Genomic DNA, 11403 nt, shown 5'->3' with positions numbered 1-11403 from the left:
GACTTGGTACAGGGCATTTTTAAAGGAAAAAATGGTGGGTTGAACCTGGTTTTGTGGCATGCCAAACCTCGCACTTTTATGGCCATGTGAAATATAACATCAAAATGACAACACAGGACTACAATATAAATAAATTGGAGAACACTATTGACAAAGAATCACACGAACAATTACCAACAAAAGGCAACAAGTTCAAAATTTTAATACGCCAGAAGTGTATTTTGTCCACACAAGACCCACGTGTGACGCCCAGATACAAAAGTTTGAAAGCCGAAACGAGTACAAAGTTGAACAGCATCGAGGACCAAAAAGATCAAAAAGGTTGTGCCAAAAACGGCAAGGGTTTTCTGTTCGTTACCAGAAAATCCCTATAATTTAGAATAATTATACTTTTGCAAACAGTAAATTTTATAAAATGAATATTCAAAAGATGTACATGATAAAACTGAAGTATTAACTAATTACAGGAAACAACTGAAATACATTTACATAACCAGACATTTGAAACACAAAAGTGGACACATCCGAATAAGGTTAAACCTCTACGCCAAGTGACGTCCTATTTGAAACCGAAAAATGACGAAAAAATGACGTCATTTGAATCTGCAAAACAGACCATCAAAAAATGAAAAATGACGTCACACAAGAATGAACAAGATAGAATTAGGATTGATCTAAGATTATATATTTGAACTAAATACTGATATTGCATTTAATAACAAAGCACATTTTAATACTTATTTATATCAAACTAAGGTAGCAATTAACTATATTATAAAACTATGTCCGGTTTGTTTATCTAACTTCAAACGTAAAATATCGTACTGATTACGTTGAACGAAATCAAATCTAATAAATGAAGGCGGTGATTAATTTTCTTTACCATAACACATAAATATAATAGAAAAGACGTCAACACATTGACAAAATCCGATGAGAATTACAAATATAACATTAAACATTTAAACTAAATACATGAATTTGGGATAGACAAGTACCGTACCACGTCTTATAGTAATGAGAGTTTACACTCGGCAAAACAGTCACAATCGGGAATAAGTCACGTTTGGTAATTAAAAGATTAGACGACATTATGACAAAACACAATCTACCATGTTGTAAAAATGTCCTTTGCTAGTTTGGTTAACGACACATCGTATGGATCCACCAAATCGTGATGGTGTCCATAAAATTTACGGAGTGTCAATTTTAATCTGTCCTCCTCATAACTTTGTTGGAGCAGTTTCTGCGTAAGGAGCACACTCCTGTATATGAAGTCCGTATAGTGTGAACAAGCACGAGAATAACGTATCAATTGTGATATGTAAACACCATACGAAGGGGCCGAGGGTATGTTACTGCTGAGAAATGGGAAATTGATAATTGGGAATTTGAAATCGTCCCGTTTAGCACGTTAAATTATACTTAAAATTATTGTAGGGTTTTGGCTTTCTTATATTAATTTTTTCGAACATTTTTACCTATTGTTAATTAAGTTAACGCAAAATATAAAATATGCATGTCTTAGACCAAGGACAATATATTTAAAGATAAATTTTACGTTATCAATGTGACAGATTTAGTTACACCTGAAGAACATTTCATACCAATAGTAAATAGTTGTCCTTCTGGTTTGTCAGTAAAATATTCCCTTACAATAAAATGCATGATGTCTTGCCTTTTCTCAGAGACATACAATGTAGTGATGACAAAGAATCTCACAGTGATAGCACCCAGCATTGTCGCTTCTTATATATGCAGTGGTTATCTCGGGAGAAGTTTGCTCTTTAATTTGATTGCAAAACAAACAAAAAACAATTTTGGTTTAAGTGTTTTTCTGTAAAACGAGTTTAAATTTATAAGAACTGCTGTGTCCAGTGGAGTTCTCAGTTTGAAACGAAATTGCAATTTCACACTTTCTTAAGGGCATAACTCTAAAATCGTCAGTGAATCACTGCCCGAATTCGAAATCTGTCTGCACGTTTTGGTTCTTAGCATTGTGTAAAGTTTAAAAAAAAAAAAACCAATAAGGATGAGGAAAACATAAGTTGAGTACAGAAACTTTATTGGATGAAAAGAAGATGGACTGACAGTCAAGGTTAACACCCAATACCACTACACCTTGCATTGGGGCATACATTCATCGATCGTTCGATGTTGTCCCTAAAAAAGCATTGCCATTGACGATTGTCAAATAAAAGGATCACAAGATGTAACAAAATGGACTTTGAATATCAATTTAACTGTGCCTGCACATGGGATATACATTTCCCAACGTATTCGATATTCTAGAGCTTGCAGCTCCTACTTATACTTTATAAAACGTTACCAGTGTCTGAGCGGAATGTTGATAAACCAGGAGTATGTCTCGTCCGTTTTCTAAAAACGTTCATCGGAAGGTACTTGAACCGTGTTGATTAATATTTCGTATGAAATAATACATGGTGGTCTTGGTATACAGATTCTGACTACTAACGTATTTTATCATCTTAATAACGTGTTATAGTGTTCTGTTATTAATATTACTTTTTCTGTTTGGTCTGTTTTGGTGATATCCATTTGAGGTAAATCGGTACTTATACATCCCGTAAAAGTGTTGTTTGTATCATCTTTCATTTGTGCAGGTGTGCTTTGAACGTGTGCCCTGTTGTGTCTCTTTGGTTTTTTAGTACATATGACGTGTCTCTGTACTTTTAAACATCCTGCAATTGTGTCGTTTTTTCTGTTATATTGCCCATTATGCTACCGGGCTGAAGTACATTCACTATTCACTTTTCAAAATACTTTGAACGACAAAATTCTATTATATCTCTACCAGTGTAACGTTTACGTCAAACATGCGATCCTACAACAGACTTGTTGTGAACCTAATCATTCACTCACATGACTTCAAATATTTCAATCCTTTTAAAGTGCGCAATTAATGTAGTTGTTAAATTTGATATATGCTTTTTGTGCTTCTTTATTAAATATTTGTATGTTTTTGTTCTGATTGAGATTGTGACATGGTGATGCCTGCTGTACACCTATAATGTCTGTTGTGTTCACGCATCGTTGTAAATAAATTTGAATTTGATTCAACTGTCAAACAAGTGAGATTTGATTAGGGACTTTCCGTTTTGAACATTCTCCGGAGTTTTTTTTTTTTGTGGTTTTACTTTTTAATACCAAACAGAAAACAATAAACTTGGGGATAAGATGGTATACCGCAAACAAAATTGGTACACAATACAATAAACAGGTCTAAATTGAAAACAATTTAAACCTATGGTCGCGTTTGTTATTTGTTTTATAAGTATGCATGCGAAACAAATATATTGGGTCTTACTACCGCGCAAACAACATTTTCCAGAAGACCAAAAAAGTGAAAAAGTATATTTAAACAAATCGCATTTGACTAACAGTTCGGACAACAAATGATCTTAAACCCTGATGACAGCCATTATATAAATGAATGTAAATATATATAATAGAACGTCTGAACCTTATATATAATTCGTCTAAATATCAGCCCAACAATGTTAGATCCCTCACCGGGACTCGAACTCATGCTACTGAGATTTCGTGTCATGACTAGGTGATAGAGTGTACCAGCGTGTCGGGCATCGTGCAAGGCGATTTAGTGCCTCAATAACTCAGTAAGAATCAAAATATGTTTTATATGTCTACCGTAGGAATATACTACCATCGCTTTATATTACAAAACCTGTCGGAATTTCGGATCCTCAATGCTCTTCGCCTCGTACTACATTAGGCCTTTTTAACTTATGATTTGAGGATTACTGATGACCGAGTCTTTTTGATGTAAAAAAAATGAAAACAACACGTTCAATAATTTCTTACGTCCGCAGCTCTTTTCTGGATTTAACTTCATCAGGAACGCTCATAGCCAAACAATTGAAATCCGAAGATGTATAAGTACCGAAACCGTTGAAGAGCTATATGTCAAAAATACCTGCGAGTCTTAATTTTTCCAATCCTGATTATGACAAGTCAATTTAGAATTGCTGTGCATTTGGGGTAAAAAATGTATTTAAGAGCAGCTTTCGTTTTGAACGGAGAAATAGCCATCTGAAATGAAGCAACAAGAGAACGACATTATTCTTCATTTATTTAGCAGGTTAACACTCTGCAGTCTGGTACACAGCCACAATATACTGGACATTGCTTTCCGTTTATGGTGTACCGCACAACATGTGTATGTATACAGTATGGATTGGTTGGGCTGGTTTCTGGACATTCTGTTAGTACCTCACTTTCAGGTTTACAACACCAATGTTTACAGCCCCATTCACATCTTACGTTTTTAATGGTTTTGTAGAATTTGCGGGTGGTACAGTCGTTTGAAGGAGCGGGAGGACATGTTGGTGCTCCAGCCTGAATGCACACTAAATTGAAATAAAATTTAAAAAATATATTTAAAACTGAGTCGTATTTACAACTCTTGTTTCACCGCGCTACATGTTTGCGCCTGTCCAAAGTCAAGAGCTTCTGACCTTTGTTAGTCTTGTCGGATTTTTTAAGGTCATTTTAATAAATTTCCTTTTGACAAAACTTTAAATGTTTCGAAAAACTAAGGATTTTCTTATTCCAGGGATAGATTTTTTTGGCACAACCTTTTGGGATTTCGGGTCCTCAATGCTCTTAAACTTTGTACTTGTTTGGCTTAATAACTTTTTTGATCTGAGCGTCACTGGCGAGTCTTATGTAGACGAAACGTATTAAATTATAATACTATAACTATTTTAATTTTCGTCCATTTATGTACAAGAGTTTATTAGGACGTCATTATCACTGAATTAGTACACATTTTTTTGGGGTCCAGATGAAGTACGGCGAGATTTTTTCGCTGTGTTAAAGACCTATTTTCATTCTCAATTTGATCATTGTTTCATATTGCTGTCGTTACTAGTAGTGCATATAAATCCCTTTTAATAAAAGACAATTATATCGTTTCAATTTCCCTAAGGTTGACTGGAAAAAGAAACATTCACTTAAGATTATTTTCCGACCGCACTAACAACCCTTGCCAAGTTGGGGCATTCGTTTGGCCGTGCGGGATTTACAAGTACGCCATCACGTCTGGTCAAAGGGGGACGTAAAATCCCGTGCGTCGTGCGTAGAGATATTGACACATTTAAGAACCAATCAATTATGTGTGGTATCCTTAGGTAAGCGTGTTTAAGGCAATTGTTTGGTACAAAACCATTATACCATCATTTAGTCCTAGTATCCCCCAACCTTCATCCCAAGCGGCCTCTATGCCTTATATTTTAGATTTATCGTTCAATTGGTCCCGTCCTGATCATGCATGTAATATTTGTAACTGATAGTTTGACAATAAAATTTCTTTCAATCAGGCGTTTTAAAGTCCAATGCCTCAACAAGTTTGAGAGAATAATCGGTTGTAACGAAGATAATACATGAAAAGCGACAGTAATCGTCTTTAAGGCCTCAGGACAAATGCTATTCTGTCACTTTAACCGACAACTTTTTTAAAAGAGGGGTTAAATATACCTAAATGTGAATTTTAACAGTGGTATCTGGTGGAAAATAACATAGTATTAAACGTTCTTAATTTTACTGCAGCAGGTAGGCATATGGACAACTTGCCATTATATAGCAATGCTAGAGCCCAAAATATTTTAAAAATCTGAAATTTTGAAGAGCTGAGAAAAAATAAAGCCGAAAGTATAGCCAAATCGGTACAGTTTTCATTGCTTTGCACGAGAGAGATATGCATGTATCAAAGAACATGTGTTTATGAATGAAAGTTCACGACTCTTTGACCGAAGGATGATGATTTCACCTCCACGTATACACAATGAACTGAATATTAGTTTAGATTTTCGTAGAGAGTACAGTACGTTCATGGGCTATTCTACCCTGTCTCAACTAAAATACAATTTCGGTTAATTCTTGGTCTAACCTTACCATCAGGTATGTCACTTGGAAGGTTGCTATCTCCAGACACTGTAATTCAAGATTAAGAAAAGAATGTTTCATTGAAAAAAATATAATAACTTAAACGATATAGATAAATTATAACATATCCTCAATCCTAAAACAAAACAGGACACTAAAAAATATCCTTTTAAAAAAAGGTCACTTAGACTTAGGGCAGGGATATTATTTGAATCTCTTTTATATATATATATATATATATATCAATTATATAGATTTGAATAAACACAAGTACACTGAAATGACATCATTTTACATTGCAATATCTAAAACTTTCAGTTCTTTTTAATTATCGATTACATTTGATATATAATGAAGTAACTAGGAAACAGGATGTTGAAAAGCGATGCTTCTATAAATGCATCGAACAAAGTTCTCGAATTTTGTGTCTAGTGACTTTATTGTTTAATATTCTACTGATTTTGTTTGAAAGACCATTGTAGAAGGAGAATGAGGGTTTTCTTATTCTCATTATGTAGGTCACATGTACTGTACCAAGTAAGGAATATGACAGTTCTTGTCCATTCGATTTTGATGCGTTCTGTTATTTGATTTTGCCATGTGGTTATGGACTTTCCGAATTGATTTTCTTCTATGTTCAGTATTTTTGTGATTTTACTTTTTTTTTTCGAAGTTATTTCACGTCTTTTTCATATTAACTTGAGCTCGAGGATCATTCTTAACCTGCATGAAATATTTGCACATGGACTTTAAACAACCAACAGTCAATTAATCATAATGTTAGGTTTAAAAACGTGGCTGTAGTTGAACACGCATTGACATATGACAATGTGAGCGGGACATTGCCTTAAATGAATACATATTAACCTTCTTTGAATATAACATGTTTGCCACTGGATGTTAAGCAACAAGCATTTCAATGAATCAATCATATATCGAATCAAGGTTCAAAATGTGATTTTTTTTTTTTTTTAATAAATACATGGATACAATACTGAAATAAAACCAATATGACAAATTAAAAGGACTGCACATTTTTATCTGCTAATGTGTCATGTGCTATGTTGTTTCACTGGGCAGTCGTGTGAACGTTCTGTACATTAGTCTATGTTTTTGCAAGAATTTGGCATTATGGAGACAATTAAGTAATTTACATTTACCTAAAACAAAAGGAGTCACAAGAAGGATTAATGTCAGATGCATCATCAGTATGTTAAGAGAGGAAACGTGCGAGGAATCTGTAATAAACATATTGCATTATATTCTTATTAATAATTGATTTCCATTTTTTGAAATTACTTTAAATCAAATACTGATTACCCAGTGAGAAACACGTTTCTTCAATGACGAATATGCATCCGTACTTGTAGACAAAAACTCTAATATATAGTTTTATTATAAGATCAAACAATTCTAAACAGTAATGCAAACTATGAAGCGGAAAAATGAAATAACACTTCATAGTTTGTTGCCTCAGAGCTTTCTGACTTTGATATCATCAAGAAATTTGAGTATTAATTTAGCTCAATCATGTAAATAAGAACTTTAAAAAGATCTTAACAAAAAGTACAATAACGTACCTTTATATTAAAACAAATTGCACTGGCCTAAACTAAATACAAAATAACAACAACAACAACAGAATGAACAGCATTAACCCTATAACAATTGGTCAAAAGGGCAAACAACCCTGATTCAACTTGGACATCTATTGACCACTTATGATAATTTTTAGATTGAGGAAATAAGCTCTGACAAACGGATCAAATATTTTAAACGAAAACCAATTCCCTCAATTATGCTCATTAATTATTAAAGGCGCCTACATGTCAGAGAATTTAAAAAAAATAACAAAAAACCAACGTATGGCCTGGTGTGTTCTACTGCAATAAAATGAAACTATGGCGAAAATGGTGACTCGGGTTGATGCGAATGTGGTATTAAAAGTGCGATATACTGTCATAGATATTCTCTTTTAATCAGTAGTGTCGCATTAATGTGTGGGTTGTATTATTTACCTGTTTGAGTGGTGTAACACTAGCCATATAGTGGGGCCCTTTATAGCTTGATGATCGATATGAGCAAAGGCTACGTGTTGGAGACCTATAATGGTTTACTATTACAACTAGAGGCTCTTAAGAGCCTGTGTCGCTCACCTTGGTCTATGTGCATATTAAACAAAGGACACGCATAGATTCATGACAAAATTGTGTTTTGGTGATGGTGATTGTTTGAAGTTTTTACTTTACTGAACGTTCTTGCTACTTACAATTATCTCTATCTATAATGAACTTGGCACATTAGTAACAGAGGAAAATATTTTGTAAAAATTTACAACAATTTACAAAATTTATGAAAATTGTTAAAAATTGACTATAAAGGGCAATAACTCCTTGAGGGGTCAAATTACAATTTTGGTCATGTTGACCTATTTGTAGATCTTACTTTGCTGAACATAATTGCTGTTTTCAGTTTATCTTTATTTATAAAAATATACAAGATAATAGCCAAAAACGGTAAAGTTACCAATTCAGGGGCAGAAATCCAACAAGCGGTTGTCTGACTTATCTGAAAAATTCAAGAGCAGATAGATCTTGACTTGATAAACAATTTAACCCAGTCAGAATTGCTCTTAATGCTTTGGTTTCAGAGTCTTAAGCTAAAATCTACATTTTACCCCTATGTTTTATTTTTAGCCATGGCGGTCATATTGGTTTCTTGGTCGAGTCACGCCACACATTTTTTAAACTAGATACCCCAATGATGATTGTGGCCAAGTTTGGTTCTATTTGACCCAGTAGTTTCAGAGGAGAAGATTTTTGTAAAAGTTAACGAAGACGACGGACGCCAAGTGATGAGAAAAGCTCACTTGGCCCTGTAAGCCAGGTGAGCTAAAAAAGTAAAATCACAAAAATACTAAACTCCGTTGAAAATTCCGAAGGGAAAGTCCCTAATCAAATGGCAAAATCTAAAGCTCAAACGCATCAAATTAATGGATAACAATTGTCATGCATAGTCCTGGGCATGGTATTACATTTGCTTACATAGAAAATGGTGGATTTAACCAAGTTTTAAAGCTAGTTTAACCTCTTACTTGTATGAAAGTCGCATCAAGTTCACAATTTTGATGTGGACCAAGAGTTGTCTTGTTGGCACGCATACCACATCTTCTTATATCTCAGTATTGTCAATTGCAGAAGATATGTATTTGTGAATGGAGAATGTGAAAGAACATCAAAACAAATTCGTGTTATAATATGATTATAATGACCTTATTTAATTATAACAAGGTTTTATCATCTTACCTGATGAACTGCCTGCCACGTTAATTCTGGGGAGAAAGTCTTATCAAATGAAATGATGTACCGTATGTGAATGTTTATGATAAACGGCATGCTTGACCTTGGTGCAAAAGGTCATTAGTTTCATATTCAAAGCGGTCACTACTGAATTTTAAGTTTTGAACGATCAACGTTTCGTTTTAGTATTTCATAAACTCTACAATAAGCTCATCATCGCAGTACTCAGTTGTTCAGATAGTTAATGAACTTTTCTAATATGTTCGTCTATCATTGTGGGAATTATAAAAGAAGTAGGTTTTTATTTGATGCATTTTTCCCTAATATTTGTTATTGTATCCACGCAAGCTGCCAGCAACTGCGATTACTCGCAGATCTGTACTCAATGTCGATTTTTTGGGGGATGTGAAAGTACACGTGCACTCTTAGTTTTTGTTCAATGTATTTCTATTTGTTTCCATCTGATGAGTTACCTGTTACGTTTTTTCGACTTGCTTTAATAGTTTGTTTATGTTGTTTTTTATGTTGTACTATCAAACCGCTGTCCCCGGTTAGGGTATGGTTGGCGCCTTCAAACAAGTATATTAACCCTGTCACATTCTATAGGAGTCAGGAGTCTGTAATTCAGTGGTTGTCGTTTGTTAATGTGTTAAATATTAAATATTTGTTTCTCGTTCGATATTTTGTTAAAAATAGCCTTCATTTTACTCACTTTACTTAATTTCCATGTCACTTCAGGGCCTTTTATGTCTGATACTGCGGTGTTGGTTTTTCTCATTGTTGAAAGCTGTCATTTGTTCTGTAGTAGAGCGTTGTATCATTAGCAATCACACCACATCTTCTTTTTATATTCTAGATGATTTTGGTTATTTTTTAGGTGTTTTTTTTTTGTCGTAAAAACATTTTTAAAATGAGAATGCATTGAGGTGAAGTTATACAGCTAGTATACAAAAGGGGACGAAAGATACCAGAGTGACAGTCAAACTAATAAATCGAAAATAAACTGACAACGCCATGGCTAAAAATTAAAAAGACAAACAAACAATAGTACACATGACACAACATAGAAAACTAAAGAATAAGCAACACGAGCCCCATAAAAAATTAGGGGTGAACTCTGGTGCTCCGGGAGGGTAAGCAGATTCTGCTCCACATGTGACACCCGTAACTAGTTGCTGTGGCACGTGTTAGAAAAGACTGATTAAGCAAATAATTAACTCCTCATACATACCAAAACGTACAAGGGACTAGGGGAAGGCCTCCAAGGGGAATGTAAAAACTTGATAAATCTTCCTTCCCTGGATAAAAAGTACTTTTTCGAGATACCTGGTATGTTTTAATTGATCACTCCAAAGCAGGAATAGACTTTAATAAGATTTTAGTTTCGGTCAACTAAATTTATACTATATATTTGGTTTGGCATGCCACAAAACCAGGTTCAGCCCACCATTTTGTTCTTTAAAAAATGTCCTGTACCAAGTCAGGAATATGGCCATTGTTATATTATAGTTCGTTTCTGTGTGTGTTACATTTTAACGTTGTGTCGTTTATTTTCTCTTATATTTGAGTGTCAATTCACATTACTATAAGACGTGTCACGGTACTTTTATATCCCAAATTCATGTATTTGGTTTTGATGTTATATTTGTTATTCTCATCGGATTTTGTCTAATGTTTGATGTTTTATTTATTATTCTCATCGGATTTTGTCTAATGCTAAGTCCGTTTCTGTGTGTGTTACATTTTAATGTTGTGTCGTTGTTCTCCTCTTATATTTAATGCGTTTCCCTCAGTTTTAGTTTGTTACCCCGATTTTGTTTTTTGTCCATCGATTTACGAGTTTTGAACAGCGGTATACTTCTGTTGCCTTTATTTACAGTTTGATTTAGAAGAAACACCGTCTTAGCTAAATAATAAAATTAATTATCTAATTACTACCACAATTTGATATTAATAAGTATTGTAATTTTCGTTGTTACTAATACATGTTTTATCAGTATTACAAACCTAATCTTGAATTCTATCCTATTTTGGTGACATTTTTAGAAATTCAATTGTGACGTCACTTTGTTCGTTTATCGATTTGGCTTACTCGGCTGTGAATTTTAATGTGCTAGTTTAGGTTGTTTTATGTATCCGTTTTTATTCTTTAGTTAGCCACACTTCGGTTTGATCATGT

At 33.9% G+C, this 11403-nt stretch overlaps 1 long non-coding RNA gene across 2 annotated transcripts; it reads right to left on the bottom strand.

Moving 5' to 3' along the window:
- Window positions 1-4094: 4094 nt before the first annotated feature.
- Window positions 4095-9288, bottom strand: LOC143062133 (uncharacterized). 2 transcript variants are annotated; one of them, XR_012974567.1, is made up of 4 exons: window positions 9231-9288; window positions 7086-7163; window positions 5935-5973; window positions 4095-4388 (listed from the first exon to the last, which is right to left on the bottom strand). It is a non-coding gene; the product is annotated as an uncharacterized LOC143062133 (long non-coding RNA). The 2 variants fall into 2 exon arrangements; XR_012974568.1 differs by lacking the exon at window positions 9231-9288 and adding an exon at window positions 9020-9160.
- Window positions 9289-11403: the final 2115 nt, after the last annotated feature.

This window comes from Mytilus galloprovincialis, chromosome 2 (assembly GCF_965363235.1).
Source record: "Mytilus galloprovincialis chromosome 2, xbMytGall1.hap1.1, whole genome shotgun sequence".
NCBI classification, from domain to species: Eukaryota; Metazoa; Mollusca; class Bivalvia; order Mytilida; family Mytilidae; genus Mytilus; species Mytilus galloprovincialis.
The sequence above is the reverse complement of the archived record's forward strand: the minus strand, read 5'-3'. Positions and strand labels throughout refer to the sequence as shown.